Genomic DNA, 6,000 nt, shown 5'->3' with positions numbered 1-6,000 from the left:
CCTGGGAGTTCAAGAGCAGCCTGGGCAACATAGTGAGACCCAGTCTCTAAAAAAACAAAAACAAATAAAAACAGATATTTATTGAGCATCTACTATGTGCCAGGCACTGTGCTGGCTGCTAGGGATATATCAGTGAACAAAAGGGGCGAAACCCTCTACTCTCACGAAGCTTACATTGTCGTGAAGAGAGATAGACAGTGAGCAATAAGCAGTAAATTCGTAAATTATATATTAGAAGGTGGTAACTTCGTTGGAAAAAATAAAATCTCGCTTAACTTTTCTTTGTGAAGAAGAAAAAAGCATTTTGTCTCAGGTGACATGAGACATCATTATGGGCCCTGGGGCTCCATCACTGTCCTCAGGTTTGGTTTCTTTCTCTGCTTCCTCTGTGCTGATTCTATTATCAGGCAGACCCTGCCCTCGTGGGTGGTCAGAGATGCTGAGCAAACACCCAGGTGCATAACTAGTAGAGCAGAGTACTGGCGAAAGGCCTGAGAGACACTCCGAGTGGACTGGCCTGGGTCCTTTGCCCTCATCTGAGCCAGTCTTCTCCCCTGATCTTCACAATCACCCAGTGGGGAAGCTGCCATTTTCATTTCACAGGAGGGGAAGACTGAGGCTAGGAGAGGAAGATTGAGCTTCCCCGGGCTGTACACTTAGGAAGGGGCAGACCTGGGGGCTGGGCCCAGGCTCTCTTTCTCTGAGCTTGTGTCATGTCCACAAGAAGTTTCAGGGGAGGGTATAAATAAATTTAGACATCATTTCTCCCCAAGTCGACTTTAAGGTTTAAAGGTGGCTAATTAAAATAACCATGAAAGACTTAATTAAGGACATGGCTAGGCAACCAGGTGAATGCGCAATTGCTTACAAATTCATGGCAATCCTAAAAGTATAGGGATTTAGACAGTTAAAGGCTCTCCAGTCTAATCGTTGCCTCTGATAGGCGAGGGAATTGATGTCTAGAGAAGGGAAGGAACTGGCGTGGCCACTCAGCAAGTGGAGAAAGGGCAGGGCTGGGAGGGAGGCAGGGATTCTGTTAATCTGGATCAGTGTGAGTGGATCAAACCCCTTTGTGGTGTGTCTGAGCCATTCAGCGGCCACTTACGTTGTCAATGCTTGGCTCACATCTACCAGCTGGACAAATTTGGGTTATCTGATGAATATTCGCAGCCTCTTAACAACCTGATTGTTTGCCAATTTAACTCCCCACAAGTTTTCCTTGGTGATAATAATAAAATAATAATCATATCACACGCTTACTGAGTAGTTACTCTCTGCTAGATGCTGTGCCAAGAGCTTTACCTGTATCAATATATTTAACTGCACCAGCAGCCCCAAGAGATAGGAACCATTTCTAATCTCCATTTCACAAATGAGACGACTGAGCTTTAGAGGATGAAAAACTCACCCTTGGTCTTGGACGGTGAGCACTAGAGAGCCCAGATGCCCAGATGTAGATCCAAGTCTGTTTGATTCTCTAGCCCAGGATTTTAATCACTGGAAGGGCAATAGTTCTTTTTTTTTTTTTTTTGAGTTGGGGTTTCACCATGTTGGTCAGGCTGGTCTCGAACTCCTGACCTCAGGTGATCCGCCTGCCTCAGCCTCCCAAAATGCTGAGCCACTCAAGATGTGAGCTCCCAAGATGTGAGCCACTGCGCCCAGCCATTTTTTTTTCTTTTTTTCTTTTTTTGGTTCTTTTTTCTTTTAAAAAAGTAACTTAAAAATTAGGATTAGATACAAAGTACAGCTTGTCACTTTTCCAGACACTACCTCCCAGCACCTCCCAGTGCATTTTCTGTCTTTCTGAGGTTAAGTCAGCCCCTGCTGGGGATAGAAACCGTCAGTTAAGTAGCAAAGTGCACTTAACACCACTGAGGCTTAGAGCTAAAGGCCTTGGTAAGGTGCTTGACTGGTTCAAAGAGATTTTGAAGCAGAATGAAGCAGAACGCCATCAAGCCCTGGGAAGAAGCCCTCACCGTCCTCTGCATGGCGACGTGCCTGTTTGAAAGGATTTATGCATCTCCGTCAAATGTGCGGTCTGTGTGGGCTTTCCCCAGGTGTCACTGCCATCAACAATGCCAAGAGAATTATCGCATCAAAAGAAGCCACCACTTATTGAGTGCTCCTGCGCTGAGCCGGTTGAAGAGCTTTGTGCAATTACAGCACCTCCTTTAATCCTCAGAAGAGCTGGTGGGAGAACAGAGGGAGGTAGGTCCTGTGAAGCGAGTACCATTAGAATCTCCAGTTCACGTAAAATGAACTCTAGCCTTGCTTAGAGGGGGTTAAAAGATTTGCAGAGGGTAATAGTTTTTAAGTAGTGGAGCTGGAACTTGAACTCAGATCTTTGGGGTCTAAAGGCTGCCATCTAGCCACCATGCTATACAGCCTGCTGCAGAGGCTCAGAGGCACTTCAGAGGTGACTGAGGCGGAGGTTGAAACGGGCAGGGATGTGTTCAAGGTCCTGAAGCAAGCAGCTGGCAGGTCCAGGACAAGAATCCAAGTGTCCTCACTGCCAGCCTAGTACCCTTTCCAACACGTTTACGAGCTGTCGAGCAGCTTATTCTGCAGTGATTCCTAAAACTGTCCTAGAAGAAAAATTGGTAGAAGTTTTTTTTTTTTTTTTCCCTAAAACGCTTCCCCAACTCAATATGCAATTAGCCATGAATACTCGGAGAGTTTGGCTTCAGCCCTGCCCACTGCCCTCCATTTTTCAGCGGCTGTCGATGACCTCATCTCTGTCTTCACTAGTTCATCTTTGTTGAGGGACAGTCGCGTGCTCAGCCAATGAACCTTCCGCCCTTAGCGCATCACACCAGCCCCAACAGCGAGCCTCTCTGGGGCTCCAGAGACTAAGCCTGGAGATACAGTTATAAAATAGGTCGCCACTTCTGTGCAGTTTTGTCACTGTGAATGTGCACACCGATAAGAGGAACCAACATTTACTGGAGGGTTTACTATGTGCTTGGCTTTCTATAGGCCTTGTCTCATTTAATCTTTACAACCACTCTCTGGAGGAAGTATTGCTTTTAACCCCATTTTACAGATGAAGAAAATAAGGTGCAGGGAGATGAAGAGATGTGCTCAAGAACATGGTCAGGAAGTGGCAGAGAACCTAAGTCTCCAGGGTTTGTATGATTCAACATTCTGTAGCTCAGGCCTGTAATCCCAGCACTCTGGGAGGCCGAGGCGGGTCAGGAGTTCGAGACCAGCCTGGCCAACATGGTGAAACCTCTTCTTGACTAAAAATACAAAAACTAGCTGGTGTGGTGGCAGGCACCTGTAATCTCAACTACTCGGGAGGCGGAGGCAGGAGAATTGCTTACCACTCTTTTTTTTGAGACAGGGTCTCCCTCTGTTGCTCAGGCTGGAGTGCAGTGGTGTGATCACAGCTCCTTGCAATCTCTGCGTCCCAGGCTCGAGCGATCCAGCCACTCAGCCTCCCTAGTAGCTGGCACCACAAGTGTGTACCGCCATACTCAGCGAATTTTTGTATTTGTTGTAGAGACAGAGCTTCACCATATTGCCTAAGCTGGTCTCAAACTCCTGGACTCCAGTGATCGACCTGCCTCAGCCTCCCAAAGTGCTGGGATTACAGGCATGAGCCACCACACCTGGCCTCCCCACAACTCTTGATTGCATCTTTTGGAGGATTACCCCAGACTGTGGGGAAACCTAAGGAGACATTTTCCCTGCATGTAGCTCATGTGGCTCTTGGAGCATGGTGGCCAAGGCTCCCCCAGGTCTCTGAACAAGGACTGGCTGATGTGCCTGAGAATTGTCCACCTCAAGGCCTAAAGACTATCTAATTGAACTGCCAAGCCCTTGGTACAATGCCTTAGTTACGTGACCTTTTGTTCTGCTTGAACATCTAACAGATATACTGTAAGTCCCTTACGTGTGTTGGGTACTGCCATATACCACTTATAGGGATGCAAGGTGACAAGACGTGTGCCTCCTGCCTTTTCTCAGCTCATGGTGTAATGTGGAAGACAGACAATGAAACAAGTATTTACAGGATTGTGGAGAGTATGGGGACAAGTACGGACTACTCAGGGACACACAGCAAGGCATCGAACCTAGCCTGGGGGCCATCAGGGAAGGCTTTCTGGAGGAGGTAAGGTTGAAGATAATTTCTAAAGAAAGAACAGATGTGTGTTAGCAAAGAAGAGGTAGAGGACTGTTCTAGGTACAACCTGAAGTGAGAGACAAGGGAGAGCTCCTTTCAAGACAGCCCATTCTATCTTTGCTGTTTCTTTGCATACGCCTGACTTGCCAAAGGTCGTATGCCTAGGAAATAAGGTGGTCTGGTTCCGTAGATGATGCTCTTAGCTTCCATTCTATTCCCTTTTTTCCCTTGGACGTTATATCTGGATGTGATGCCTGGAACTGTTGCCACTGTCTTGGCACCATGAGGACAGCCAGCCTGAGGGCAGAGCTAATTTCCTGAGGATGCAGAGTGGAGAGATAGAAACAGCCTGAGTTGGTGAGGCGCGGTGGCTCAGGCCTGTAATCCCAGCACTCTCGGAGGCCGAGGCGGGTGGATCACGAGGTCAGGAGTTCGAGACCAGCCTGGCCAACATGGCGAAACCTCTTCTTGACTCAAAGTACAAAAATTAACCGGTGTGGTGGCAGGCACCTGTAATCTCCGCTACTCAGGAGGCTGAGGCAGGAGAATTACTTGAACCCGGCAGGCAGAGGTTGAAGTGAGCCAAGATTGCGCCACTGCACTCCAGCCTGGGTGACAGAGCAAGACTGTCTCGAAAAAAAAAAAAAAGAAAGAGTCTGAGTTCTTGATGACATTGTGCAGCTTCTCAATCAGCCAGCCCTAGAGTCAAGCATGCCCCTACTGCTCTTCAGTGATACAGTACAGTGTTTGATGACGTAGGATTGAATCCTGCCTCTGTCTTACATTCTCGTGTGACTTTAGGCGTGGTAACCTATCTGAGTTTCGGCTTCCTCATCTATAAAATAGGAATAATAAGAATTGATAATTGTCCCAATTTACCCAGCGAGTGAGTTTTTGAGGATTACATGTGTTGATGCACGTTGAGAGCTTACAATAATGCCTGGCCTTAGGAAGTGCTGACAGATGGAAGCTATTAGTATTGCTGACACACATTCCCTTGATCGGCTTACTCCCAGCACTCTGAAACTCTCAATTAATAATGGAGAGACTTGGGCTAGTCACAGTGCAGGTTGATCCGTGCTGTGATGGAGCCCTGAGCAGGGAGCAGTCAGCTTTTGCAGAGGGAGCGGGTGAAGGTTTCATAGAAGCAGTGACTTTGAGCAAGGGCTCGGAACATGAGTGGAAGTTTTAGGGTAAGGAAGAGGTAGAAGGGCATTTCCAGCAGTGAGAGCAGCCAGTTAAGTGTCTTAAGTGCCTTGTGAAGGGCAGGTAGCTGGTGTGCCTAGAACTTCAGGTGCGGGTGTATGTGTGTGGGATGAGGGAGAGCCTGGGAATAGGGGCTGGGGCTGGGTGGGGAAGGCCTTGCATGCTGGACTATCCCAGTGCTGTTCCGTGAAACTATAGTCTGAGGGATGCTCCCTGAAGCAGAGGCTCAGTGGTGGTCAAGTCAGGTATGGAAACGCTGCACAGATATTCCAGGCTCCAAAATGGCTAATGAATGTTAGCACAGCAGGGGCCCTGCCAAGTCCTATAGGAACAAAACCTGTTTGACTTGACCTAACCCAGTGTTTTAGAAACATATGCAACCACAAGACAACCGTTATTCCCCTAACATCTATTATTGGAGGTTACAGTTTGGGGGTGTTCTAAGTAGAATTTTTGATGTTGCAAAAGAAGTAGCACTCAAATATAAACTTCCTTGGCAGGGCAATTCACTTCCATAGAAGGGTGTGGCTCACAGATGGAACCATGGCGAGCGCACACCTGGACAAGGGGGGGAAGAGGTACTTATGCCTGACAGAGGTCGCCCCTACTGCTGTGTCATTCCCCTATTGGCTGAAGTTAGGCCACACAGTCTAGTCTAATTCCGACTG

Source organism: Sapajus apella, unplaced genomic scaffold (genome assembly GCF_009761245.1).
Source record: "Sapajus apella isolate SASKATOON/1434 unplaced genomic scaffold, GSC_monkey_1.0 scaffold62, whole genome shotgun sequence".
Lineage (NCBI taxonomy): Eukaryota > Metazoa > Chordata > Mammalia > Primates > Cebidae > Sapajus > Sapajus apella.
The sequence above is the reverse complement of the archived record's forward strand: the minus strand, read 5'-3'. Positions refer to the sequence as shown.